The following is a 14,434-nucleotide window of genomic DNA, read 5'->3' as shown; positions in this document are numbered from 1 at the left end:
TTAATCATTCTAAGCCTTTTGTAACAAATGCTGTTTGGTGCCCTTACACTCACCTCAAGAGCTGTGGTCACTGGAGCTTATGAGAAGCAGTTAGGGAAGCCTGTGCCAGTCCCTATGTACTTGTTCTTCTAAACCTAGCCCCAAACCTTTCTCCTTTGCAGTTACTTCCAGCCTATGTTTCCAATTCTGTCTTATTTTTTTGTTCTTACTGTTGCTGTAGATTCCATTTTTTATTGTGATAAAAGACATATAACATAAAATTTACCATTCGAACTACTTTTTGGTGTGTAGTTCCATGACATTAAGAACATTCACATTGCTGTACTGTCATTACCACCATCCGCCCTCGAGAATTTTTCATCATCCTAAACTGGAACTCTGTACCTATTGAAATTAACCCCCATTCCTCCCTCCCTCTGGTAGCCACTACTCCATTTTTTGTCTCTAAGAATTTTACTACTGAAAATACTTCATGTAAGTGGAATCTTACAGTATCTTTTTGTGACTCAGCTATTTCACTTAGCATAATGTCTTCAAGATGTATCCATCTTGTAGCATGTGTCAGCATTTCCTTGCTTTTTAAGGCTGAATAATATTCCATTGCACGTATATACCACATTTTGTTTATCTATTTATCCACTGATGGACATTTAGATTGTTTCTACCTTTTTCACTATTGTGAATGATGCTACTGTGAACATTGGTGTATATATATTTCTTCAGTAGACTATTTTTTCTTCAACTTTTATTTTAAGTTCCAGGGCACATGTGCAAGATGTGCAGATTTGTTACATAGGTAAATGTGTGCCATGGTGGTTTGATGCACAGATCAACCCATCACCTAGATATTAAGCCCAGCATCCACTAGCTGTTCTTCCTGAAGCTCTACCTCCCCGCCAACCCCTGACAGGCCCCATTGTGTGTTGTTCCCCCCAGTGTGTACATGTGTTCACATCATTCAGCTCCCACTTACAAGTGAGAACAGGTGGTGTTTGGTTTTCTGTTCTTGCGTTAGTTTGCTGAGGATAATGGCCTCCAACTCCATTCGTGTCCCAGCAAAGGACATGATCTTATTCCTTTTCATGGCCGTATAGTGTTCCATGGTATATTTGGACCACATTTTCTTTATCCAGCCTATCATTGATGGGTATTTAGGTTGATTCCATGTCTTCGCTATTGTGGATAGTGAACAGACTATTTTTAATGATGTGCAATAATTATGAGATCAAAGGATATCTCCCTCCTCTTCATATAACTGAGCCTTAAAAATTTTTTTTTTGATATGAGGTCTTGCTGTGTTGCCCAGGCTGGTCTCAAACTCCTGGGCTCAAGGGTTCCTCCTGTCTCAGCCTCCTGAGTAACTGGGACTGCAGGTATGTACACCCATGCTTAGTTGTATAACTGACTCTTGAACTGACTATTTACTTCCTTCCAACAAGTACCTGCTAACCCTTTCACCTAGCTGGCTCCAAGTTAGACACTGTCCCCACTGAGAAACCAAACAAGCACAGGGAAAGTCCATGCCCTAAGAGTCTTACACTTGGATGAGGAAACAGACTTTGTGGAGTTTTGAATGCTATGTTGTATTTTCAAATTCAATTGAAATTCAGAGAAGGAGAGATCGACATGGACCCGAGTGTTAGAGAAGGTGTGTTAGTTTCCTATGGTTACTGTAGCAAATTACCACAAACAGTGTTGTAAAATAACACAAATTCATTATCATTATATTATGGATGCCAGAAGTCTTAAATCAAGTTTCACAGGGTTAAAGTCAAGGTATCAGCAGGGCTGGTCCCTTCTGGAGGCTTTGAGGGGAGAATCATTTCCTTGCCCTTTTCAACTTGTAGTGGTCTCCTGTATTCCTTGGCTTGTGGTCCCTTCCTGCATCTTCAAAGTGCAGCAATCCAGTCTTTGCTTTCATCATCACTTTGCATTCTCCTCTGACTATAGCTCCTCCCACCTCCCTCTTATAAGGACCATGATTACACAGGGCCCGCTGGATAATCCAAGATAATCACCTACCTCAAGACGCTTGACTTAGTCACATCTGCAAAATCCCATTTGCCATATAAAGTAATATGTTCACACATTCTGGGGATTAGGATGTGCGCTGTGGAGTCTGCCCCCAACTAGACAGTAGGCTTTGCAGGATCCTCCTCCTCTTATATAGGATTCAATGAACATGTGCCCAAGGTCCACTGTGAACCTAGACTCCCCTCATTGCACCTGCTTGAGTGTTCTGTATCCTGAAAGTGCCCAGCAATTATTTCTGACAAGTGGGAAATCCCCTGATCCCTGAGAGCACAGCAGCAATGGAGAACATTGGCAATGAATGCTCACAAGTCTGTGACAAATTCATTCCTCAGAAACATTTATAGAGCTTCTGCAAGTGCTGGGCACTCTGTTAAGCTCTATGGACACAGGTAACTGGGACATAGCCCCTATATCTAGAGCATCTTTTTATTCTTTTTTTAAAAAAAAGAAAAAAAAAACTTTGATCTTAAGGTCAGAGGTACAAGTGCAGGTTTGTTACGTAGGTAAACTTGTGTCTTGGGGGTTTGCTGTACAGATTATTTTGTCACCCAGGCATTAAGCCTGGTGCCCATTAGTTATTTTTCCTGATCCTCTCCCTCCTCCCACCTTCCACCCTCTGGTAGGTCCCAGGATGTGTTATTCCCTGTATGTGTGCATGTGTTCTCATCATTTAGCTGCCACCTATAAGTAAGAACATGCAATATTTGGTTTCCTGTTTCTGTGTTGGTTGGCTAAAGATAATGGCTCCCAGCACCATCCATGCCCCTGCAAAGGATACGATCTTGTTCTTTTTTTGGCAGCATAGTATTCCATGGTGCACATTTATCACATCTTCTTTATCCAGTCTATCATTGATGGACATTTAGGTTGATTTCATGTATCTTTTTATCCTTTATTTCTCAAGCTTCACATCATGAGCAAGATTACTTTGATAGATGAAAAAATAAAACCAAACATGATATGTATCTTTAAAAAAGGGAGTTGATTTTGGCTCAAACTCTAGGTGGACGTGAATCCCAAGTGTACCTTGTCTGGTTCTAGTGCTAGTGAAGGTTAAAAGAAAGTAGAAAAGGAATCCTGGAGGTTATTAGTAGAAATGTGGATATTTTGCAGGAAAGGGAAGAATCATAGGGGAATCGAGAACAACTGGAGGTGAAGTAGGGATGGTTTTGAGGGAAGTGGGCTTAGTGAAAAATTTCAGTGGGCTCTGAAAGTCTGTCACAAATGCTGATTTAAAGATGAACTGTATGTTGTTCCTTAGACCTTTATTTCTTTCATGTTTGTCCAAATATTATGCCCTAGCACATTTTTCAGGGTTCTAGTCACCACATTAAGGGGTACTCTACCCTTTTTAAGTGGTTTCAGGGGGAACTTGTCACTCATCAAGAACACATAAACAGCCCGAGAATAGGTCCTGTGCTAGCCTCAAATGTAAAACATACAGGAGAAAAAATGTGATTGTATTTGCAGCTTTGAAAACTCACATTTATGCATTCAAGGGAGAGAGTTGGGTGCAGCTATGGGCTTTATAGACATACCAGGTGGGTTCAGGTCCCAGTTTGAGGACTTACCAGCTGTGTGGCCTGGAAAAATTATTTAATTTCTGAGTGATTCTGTGGTCTCAGCAATTAACTGTGGACAAAAATAGTACCTACAGCATCAGGCTGTTGTTGAGGATTAAATGAAAGTATTTGACATATTATCCAGCACACAGTAAGTTCTCAGTAAATATTAGCTGCCATTCAGCATATAAAGAATCTACTCAAGGTCGTAGGGGTACAACTTTTAGTTTTTAAAGCAAGGTAAGAGAAAATGATGATAGAAGTGATTATTTTATTTTATTTTATTTTTGGAAACTTGAAACAAGTCACTCAGAGCCAAAGCAAATCAAATGACTTACAGAAAATAGTACAAAGCAAATCAAGTGATTTACAGAAAATGGTGCTTGCTGAGTCATTGGCAGACTTCCCGCTTCCTTGCATTTTTCTTAGTGATTTATTTGAATCCTGGACTATGTGTTCACATTGACCTCAGTCTCTTTATGAGAAGATATTTCAGAATCCAAATCTGCTGCCAAACTTATGTGCAAGAGGAGGAGAAAGAGTTTGAAATCATCAAGGAAGAATATGAATCATAATAATAACTACCATAATATAACTAATGTGTATTGTCTCTTACTGTTGACAAAGAACTTTTCACCTGTTTTATCTCATATGGTTCTCAAAACAATCCTGTGAGGTGTTTAGGGCAGATGTATTGTCAATTCCATTTTACTGATGAAAATACTGAGATCAAAAGAAGTTAAGTAACTTATCTAAGATGACACTGAAAATAAGTGGCAAGAGTCATGACTCCACATCCTCAGCCTATAGGAGAAGTCAACATCCTAAGCTCTCAGCATCACTATGAAGTGATCTTTAAAATAAAAACACCAAGCTTTATGTAGCCATTTTCAGAAGAGGGCACAGCATAAATAAAGATAAAGTGATGGGAAATTATCATGCACAGTTTAGGAAACATAAAATGCAGCTCTTCTAAATATGAGTTATGTGTGCAGGAGTTACGTAGGGTTGAGATGGCATATTGAGACAAGCACCGTTTTCAAAGAAGAACTAACAAAGGTGAGCAAATGAACAGATGTGAAGGGTCACAAAAAGACCAGAAACAGACCTAATATCAAAATTTTTGAGATTGAGTAAATGAAAGAATGATGATGGTGCTAAAAATATAAGAAAGTCATGCAGAGAGAGTAGTTTCACAGTTACTTATTTCTTAATATGTTTAGTTAGATGTACTGAATAGTAGAGATAAATGCTTCTTTTCATGATTCATTCAAACAACTTCTGCTGAGCCCCTATGATGTGCTAAAGGCTGAGGATTTAATAGCAATCAAACATAGACATGGTTCTGCCTTTAAGGAGCTTCCAGTCAAGTGGAGGAGATAGGTCCCAATCATACAATCATGCAAATGTGAGGCTGCTATGGTGGTAATGACCACAGAGGGGACACACATGATGCTTTGAAGGTCTATAATAAATAAGGGAGTTTGACCTAGTTATGAAGGTCAGAAAATATCTCCTGAAGAAATGACACCCAAGCTGAGATCTGAGAGGTAAGTAGGAGTTAAATAGGTTAAGAAGACAGAAAGCATTGCAGGCAGGAAGGCATTCACATAATGGAATATTACATAGTAATATAAGTGAATGAATCCCTGCTATACACAGCTAAATGGATGAATATAGACAACATAACATTGGGTGGAAAAAAGCAAGTTCTAGAGACTATACACAGCATAATACTCTTCTTATGAAGTTTAAAAGCAAGGAAAATGGAACAATATGTTGTTTACATATATAAATATATGTGATAAAATAAAACAGCACTTTGGGAGGCCAAGGCAGGCAAATCACCTGAGTTCAGGAGTTTGAGACCAGCCTGACCAACATGGCAAAATTGCTGTACTACAAATACAAAAATTTACCAGGTTTGGATCATAATCTCAAGATGGCCAAATAGGAACAGCTTTGGTCTGCAGCTCCCAGTGTGATTGACACAGAAGATGTGTGATTTCTGCATTTCCAACTGAGGTACCTGGTTTATCTCATTGGGACTAGTTGGAAAGTGGGTGTAGCAATGCAGGGCGGGGCGTTGCCTGTCCTGGGAAGCGCAAGGGGTCAGGGAATTTCCCTTTCCTAGCCAAGGGAAGCCGTGACAGACTGTACCAGGAAAATCAGGACACTGCCACCTAAACGCTGCACTTTTCCAACGGTCTTAGCAAACGGCACACCAGGAGATTATATCCCATGCCTGGCTCAGAGGATCCCACACCCACGGAGCCTTGCTCACTGCAAGTCTGAGATTGAACTGTGAGGCAGCAAGCCTGGCTGGGGGAGGGGAGTCCGCCATTGCTGAGGCTCGAGTAGGCAAACAAAGCTGCAGGGGAGCTTGAACTGGGTGGAGCCCACTGCAGCTCAGCAGGCCCACCTGCCTCTGTAGACTCCACCTCTGGGGGCAGGGCATAGCTGAACAAAAGGCAGCAGAAACTTCTGCAGACTTAAACGTCCCTGTCTGACAGCTCTGAAGAGAGCGGTGGTTCTCCCAGCTTGGTGTCTGAGTTCTGAAAATGGGCAGACTGCCCCCTCAAGTGGGTCCCTGACCCCTATGTAGCTTAACTTGAAGACACCTCCCAGTAGGGGCCGACTGACATCTCATCCAGCCGGCTGCCCCTCTGAGACGAAGCTTCCAGAGGGAGGATCAGGCAGCAATATTTACTGTTCTGCAATATTTGCTGTTCTGCAGCCTCTGCTGGTGATAACCAGGCAAAAGGGGTCTGGAGTGGACCTCCAGCAAACTCCAGCAGACCTGCAGCTGATGGACCTGGCTCTTAGAAGGAAAACTGACAAACAGAAAGGAATAACATCACCATCAAGAAAAAGGACATCCACACCAAAACCCCAACTGTAGGTCACCATCATCAAAGACCAAAGGTAGATAAAACTACAAAAATGGGGAGAAATCAGAGTTGAAAAGCTGAAAATTCTAAAAACCAGAGTGCCCCTTCTCCTCCAAAGGATTGCAGCTCTTCGCCAGCAACAGAACAAAGCAGGACGGAGAATGTCTTTGACGAGTAGACAGAAGTAGGCTTCACAAAGTCAGTAATAACAAAGTTCTATGGCTAAAGGAGGATGTTTGAACCCATTGCAAGGAAGCTAAAAACTCTGAGAAAAGATAAGACGAATGGCTAATAAGAATAAACAGTGTAGAGAAGATCTTAAATGACCTGATGGAGCTGAAAACCATAGCATGAGAACTTCGTGACACATGCACAGGCTTCAATAGCTGATTCGATCAAGTGGAAGAAAGGGTATCAGTGATTGAGGATCAAATTAATGAAATGAAGTGAGAAGAGAAGTTTAGAGAAAAGAGAGTAAAAATAAATGAACAAAGCCTCCAAGAAATATGGGACTATGTGAAAAGACCAAATCTACATTTGATTGGTGTACCTGAAAGTGACGGGGAGAATGGAACCAAGCTGGAAAACACTCTTCAGGATATTAACCAGGAGAACTTCTCCAACCTAGAAAGGCAAGCCAACATTCAAATTCGGGACATACAGAGAACACCACAAAGATACTCCTCGAGAAGAGCAACCCCAAGACACATAATTGTCATATTCACCAAGGTTGAAATGAAGGAAAAAATGCTAAGGGCAGCCAGAGAGAAATGTTGGGTTACCCACAAAGGGAAGCCCATCAGACTAACAGCGGATCTCTCAGCAGAAACTCTACAGGCCAGAAGAGAGTGAGGGCCAATATTCAACATTCTTCAAGAAAATAATTTTCAACCCAGGATTTCATATCCAGCCAAACTAAGCTTCATAAGTGAAGGACAAATAAAATCCTTTACAGACAAGCAAATGCTGAGAGATTTTGTCACAACCAGGCCTGCCTGACAAGAGCTCCTGAAGGAAGCACTGAACATGGAAAGGAACAACTGGTACCAGCCACTGCAAAAAGCATGCCAAATTGTAAAGACCATCGATGCTAGGAAGAAACTGCATCAACAAATGGGCAAAATAACCAGCTAACATCATAATGACAGGATCAAATTCACACATAACAATATTAACCTTAAATGTAAATGGGTTAAATGCCCCAGTTGAAAGACACAGACTGGCAAATTGGATAGTCAAGACCCATCAGTGTGCTGTATTCAGGAGACCCAACTCATGTGCAGAGACACACATAGGCTCAAAATAAAGGGATGGAGGAAGATCTACCAAGCAAATGGAAAACAAAAAAAAAGCAGGGGTTGCAATCCTAGTCTCTGATAAAACAGACTTTAAACCATCAAAGATCAAAAGAGACAAAGAAGGCCATTACATAATGGTAAAGGGATCAATTCAACAAGAAGAGCTAACTATCCTAAATATATGTGCACCCAATACAGGAGCACCCAGATTCATGAAGCATGTCCTGAGAGACCTAAAAAGAGACTTAGACTCCTACACAATAATAATGGGAGACTTTAACACCCCACTGTCATATTAGACAGATCAATGCGACAGAAGGTTAACAAGGATATACAGGACTTGAACTCAGCTCTGCACCAAGCAGACCTAATAGACATCTACAGAACCCTCCACCCAAAATCAATGGAATATACATTCTTCTCAGCACCACGTTGCACTTATTCCAAAATTGACCACATAGTTGGAAGTAAAGCACTACTCAGCAAATGTAAAAGAACAGGAATCATAACAAACTGTCTCTCAGACCACAGTGCAATCAAATTAGAACTCAGGATTAAGAAACGCACTCAAAACTGCATAACTACATGGAAACTGAACAACCTGCTCCTGGATGATTACTGGGTAAATAACCAAATAAAGGCAGAAAAAAAGATGTTCTTTGAAACCAATGAGAACAAAGACACAACGTATCAGAATCTCTGGGACACATTTAAAGCAGTGTGTAGAGGGAAATGTGTAGCACTAAATGCCCTCAAGAGAAAGCAGGAATGATCTAAAATCGACACCCTAACATCACAGTTAAAAGAACTAGAGAAGCAAGAGCAAACACATTCAAAAACTAGCAGAAGTCAAGAAATAACTAAGATCAGAGCAGAACTGAAGGAGATAGAGACACATAAAACCCTTCAAAAAATCAGTGAATCCAGGAGCTGTTTTTTTGAAAATATCAACAAAATTATAGACTGCTAGCAAGACTAATAAAGAATAAAAGAGAGAAGAATCAAATGGATGCAATAAAAAATGATAAAGGGGATATCACCACTGACCCCACAGAAATACAAACTACCATTAGATAATGCTATAAACACCTCTATGCAAATAAACTAGAAAATCTAGAAGAGATGGATAAATTCCTGGACACATACACCCTTTCAAGACTAAACCAGGAAGAAGTTGAATCTCTAAATAGACCAATAACAGGCTCTGAAATTGAGGCAATAATTAATAGCCTACCAGCCAAAACAAGTTCAGGACCAGATGGATTCACAGCTGAATTATCCCAGAGGTACAAAGAGGAGCTGCTACCATTCCTTCTGAAACTATTCCAATCAATAGAAAAAGAGGGAATCCTCCTTAACTCATTTTATGAGGCCAGCATCATCCTGATACCAAAGTCTGGCAGAGAAACAACAAAGAAAGAGAATTGTAGGCCAATATCTCTGATGAACATTGCTGCGAAAATCCTCAATAAAATACTGGCAAACCGAATCCAGCAGCACACCAAAAAGCTTATCCACCAAGATCAAATTGGCTTCATTCCTGGGATGCAAGGCTTGTTCAACATTCACAAATCAATAAACGTAATCCATCACATAAACAGAACTGAAGACAAAAACCACATGATTATCTCAATAGATGCAGCAAGGGCCTTCAACAAAATTCAACAGCGCTTCATGCTAAAAACTCTCAATAAAGTAGGTATTGATGGAATGTATCTCAAAATAATAAGAGCTATTTATGACAAACCCACAGCCAGTATCACACTGAATGGGCAAAAACTGGAAGCATTCCCTTTGAAAACTGGCACAAGACAGGGATGCCCTCTCTCACCACTCCTATTCCACATAGTGTTGGAAGTTCTGGCCAGGGAAATCAGGCAAGAGAAATAAATAAAGAGTATTCAATTAGGAAAAGAAGTCAAATTGTCCCTGTTTGCAGATGACATGATTGTATATTTAGAAAACCCCATCGTCTCAGCCCAAAATCTCCTTAAGCTGATAAGCAACTTCAGCAAAGTCTCAGGATACAAAATCAATGTGCAAAAATCACAAGCATTCTTATACACCAATAACAGACAAACAGAGAGCCAAATCATGAGTGAAATCCCATTCACAATTGCTACAAAGAGAATAAAATACCTAGGAATAAAACTTATAAGGGATGTGAAGGACCTCTTCAAGGAGAACTACAAACCACTGCTCCACGAAATAAAAGAGGACACAAACAAATAGAAGGGCATTCCATGCTCATGGATAGGAAGAATCAATATTGTGAAAATGGCCATACAGCCCAAGGTAATTTATAGATTCAATGCCATCCCCATCAGGCTACCAATGACTTTCTTCACATAATTGGAAAAACTACTTTAAAGTTCATATGGAACCAAAAAAGAGCCTGCATTGCCAAGACAATCCTAAGCCAAAAGAACAAAGCTGGAGGCATCACGCTACCTGACTTCAAACTATACTACAAGGCTACAGTAACCAAAACAGCATGGTACTGGTACCAAAACAGAGATGTAGACCACTGGAACAGACCAGAGGCCTCAGAAATAACACCTCACATCTACAACCATCTGATCTTTGACAAACCTGACAAAAACAAGCAATGGGGAAAGGATTCCCTATTTAATAAATGGTGCTGGGAAAACTGGCTAGCCATATGTAGAAAGCTGAAACTGGATCCCTTCCTTACACCTTATACAAAAATTAATTCAAGATGGATTAAAGACTTAAATGTTAGACCTAAAACCATAAAAACTCTAGAAGAAAACCTAGGCAATACCATTCAGGACATAGGCATGGGCAATGCCTTCATGACTAAACCATCAAAAGCAATGGCAACAAAAGCCAAAGTAGACAAATGGGATCTAATTAAACTAAAGAGCTTCTGCAGAGCAAAAAAACTACCATCAGAGTGAACAGGCAGTCTACAGAATGGGAGAAAATTTTTGCAATCTACCCATCAGACAGAGGGCTAATATCCAGAATCTACAAAGAACTTAAACAAATTTACAAGAAAAAATCAAACAACCCCATCAAAAAGTGGGCAAAGGATATGAACAGACACTTTCAAAAGAAGATATATATGCAGCCAACGGACTCATGAAAAAATGCTCATCATCACTGGTCATCAGAGAAATGCAAATCAAAACCACAATGAGATACCATCTCATACCAGTTAGAATGGCGATAATTAAAAAGTCAGGAAACATCCTGGAGAGGATGTGGAGAAACAGGAATGCTTTTACTCTGTTGGTGGGAGTGTAAACTAGTTCAACCACTGTAGAAGACAGTGTCACAATTCCTCAGGGATCTAGAACTAGAAATACCATTTGACCCAGCCATCCCATTACTGGGTATATACCGAAAGGATTATAAATCATGTTACTATAAATACACATGCACACATATGTTTATTGTGGCACTATTTGCAACATCACAGACTTGGAACCAACCCAAATGTCCATCGATGATAGACTGGATTAAGAAAATATGGCACATATATACAATGGAATACTATGCAGTTATAAAAAAGGATGAGTTCATGTCCTTTGTAGCAACATGGATGAAACTGAAAATCATCATTCTGAGCAAACTATCGGAAGGACAGAAAACTAAACACCGCATGTTCTCACTCATAGGTGGGCATTGAAGAATGAGAACTCTTGGACACAGGACGGGGAACATCATACATGGGGGCCTGTCATGGGGTGGGGGGATGGCAGAGGGATAGCATTAGGAGAAATACCTCATGTAAATGATGAGTTAATGGGTGCAGCACACCAACACGGCACATGTATGCATATGTAACCAACCTGCACATTGTACACATGTACCCTAGAACTTAAAGCATAATAAAAAAAAATGTGAAAAAAAAATATACTGGATGTGGTGGTCCACACCTATAATCCCAGCTACTCGGGAGGGTGAGGCATGAGAATCACTTGAATTCGCGAGGTGGAGGCTGCAGTGAGATGATATCATGCCACTGCACTCCAGCCTGGACAGTGAGACTTTGTCTAAAACAAAACAAAACAAAACAAAACTGCCAATAAAACAAAACACAAAATGCAGGGATGGTAGTTACCTTTGGAGGAGGGATAGCAGAGAAGAAATGGGAGGTTCACAAAGTGACATGTAAATTATTGGTAATGCTCTAGATACAGGGGTGGGTGGGTAGGGAGTTCTGAAATATTCATTGTCTTATTTTAATTACATAAATAGAGAAAACCATGCATTGGGTAATTTAATAGCATGGCATAAACCAAGGATTATGATTAATCCAATTCTAGGCACCTGAGATTTTTAAAAAAGGAGAGACCATGCTGAGTATTGGGGACTTAAAGACTAGCAGGATGGCTGGAATAGAAGAGCAGAGTAGGGAAAAGTGGGAAATAAGGCTGCAGAGATGGCTAGGGTACAGACCAAGCAGAGACTTGAAGCCTTTTCAAGCAATGTTCCTTTTATCTCGAGAGCTGTGGGAGCCATTGAAAAATGCTCAAGCAAGAGGCAGACTTTCAAAACTTGCATTTTGAAAAAACTTATCTGCCTTCAGTGTAATGATCAGATTGAAGAGGGACCAGAATGAATATGGATGGACCACTTAGGAAGCCTTCTTAGACATAATATAATACTGGGTGCTTGGAATAGTGTGGTAATGGTGCTGAAACTAATAGTAGTGATAATGATGGTGATGGTTCCTGTGGTGCTGGTAGTGATAGTAGAGATAGTGGTGGTGATGTTGGTGATGATGATGGAGGTAGTGATGGTGGCAATAGTAATGATGGGTGATGATGGGTTTTGTGTTGGAAATAGAGATAAATAGACAGATTTCAGAATATTTAAGAAGTAAAATATACAGAATTTAGACATAGATTTGATAGATGTATTGACAGAGAGAAAGATGTCAAGGATAAATCCCTAGGTTTCTGGCTTGGCGATAAAGTGGGGATGGACCAGGAAGGGGAAACTAAGAGTTCAGTCTGAGGCATAGTGAAATGAAGATGCCTTTTCAGTCCCACCTCCTTCTCAACTCCCTTCCAGAGGTGATGGTCTTACTTTCCTCTTTATTCTTTATTATCTAAAAGTCAGCTCACAAACTCAAATTATTTTAGGGGCTAGGCAGGTAACTGGAGTGAATGAAGCATGCAGGGTCAGGGGACATCCAGAGACATTCAGAATGGAAAGGAATTTGGTGACCTATAAAAAACATGACACGTCAAAAGCGGGGTGGCTGTGACTCAGATAAGCCCATTGGGAAGCCAAAGGTTGGCAGCTTTGGATTTTTCAAAAGAAGCTGAAAATCATGATTTTTATGTTTCTTACTTAACAACTAATTTGACTCTTATGCGCGCACACACACACACACACACACACACCCCACCCCTACTAACCTACTGTAAGGACCATTCTATAGGCCAAAAAAAAAAAAAAAAAAAAAAAAAATACAAATCTGTGAGCCATGCATAGCCAGATTAGAATTCTGGTTCTAAATCATTCATTAATATTTAGTTTACTCATATGACTGATCAAGTATATTTCAAAAATGTTATTGGGGTAGAAATTTTCTGATAACATTTTAAGAGGTACTAGTGGGAGACTGAGGCAGAGGATAGTTTGAGGTCAGAGTTCAAAACCATCCTGGGCAACATAGTGAGACCCTGTCTCTACCTCCCAAAATAAAATTAGCCAGGTGTGGTGGTGAACATCTGTAGTCCTAGCTACTTAAGAGGGTGAGGCAGGAGGATCACTTGAGCCCAGGAGTTTGAGGTGACAGTGAGCTGTGATCATGCCACTGCATTCCAGCCTTGGTGACACAGGAAGAACCTGTTTCTAGGGGAAAAAAAAGTTTTAGTATTTGGATTTTACCAAAACATAATAAATTTTAAGACATCATTTAAAAATGTTTAAAATCATTTCTTAGAAAAACGTCAAGTTCTAAGAAAAGTTGCAAGAACAGAATAATGAGCTTCCATGTACCTTCACCCAGATTCACCAGTTGTTAGCATTTTGCCACATTTGGGTTCTGTTTCTTCCTGCTCCCCCATCTGGATCATTTGAGAGGGAGAAATGGATATAATGACCATAAAACTTTAGTATTTTGCCCCTAAGTACAGTGATATTTTCTAACATAACCACAATATGATCATCAAATTCAGGATCAATACAATACGATTACCTAATATACAGTTAATATTCAATTTTGTGATTTTTTTTTCTCATTCAGAATCCAGCTGAGATCACTCATTTCATTTTGTTGTCATGTATATTTTGTCTCCTTTACCCTAGAATGGTTCCTCATGTCTTTCATGACATTGACATTTTTGAAGAGTACAGGCCAGCTGTTTTACAGAATGCCCCTCCAATTGAGTTTGCTTGATCGTTTCCTTATGATTAGATTCAGGTTGTGCATTTTTGGCAGGAATACCATGTAAGTACTGTTGTGTCCTCAGCAGCTCACTCCGGGAGGCACACGATGTCACTTTGATGAACCCACTGTACAGGAACTTCCCCCCTTTGCAATCAGCAAGTAATCTGTGGGGAGATATTTTGAGGCTCCGAAAATATCCTGTTCACCAACAAACTTTCACCTAATAGTTTTAGCATCTATTGAAGACTGTCATCTTAATCTGTTATTACTGCAGAG

Source organism: Chlorocebus sabaeus, chromosome 12, assembly GCF_047675955.1.
Source record: "Chlorocebus sabaeus isolate Y175 chromosome 12, mChlSab1.0.hap1, whole genome shotgun sequence".
Lineage (NCBI taxonomy): Eukaryota > Metazoa > Chordata > Mammalia > Primates > Cercopithecidae > Chlorocebus > Chlorocebus sabaeus.
Note: the sequence above shows the minus strand (reverse complement) of the source record.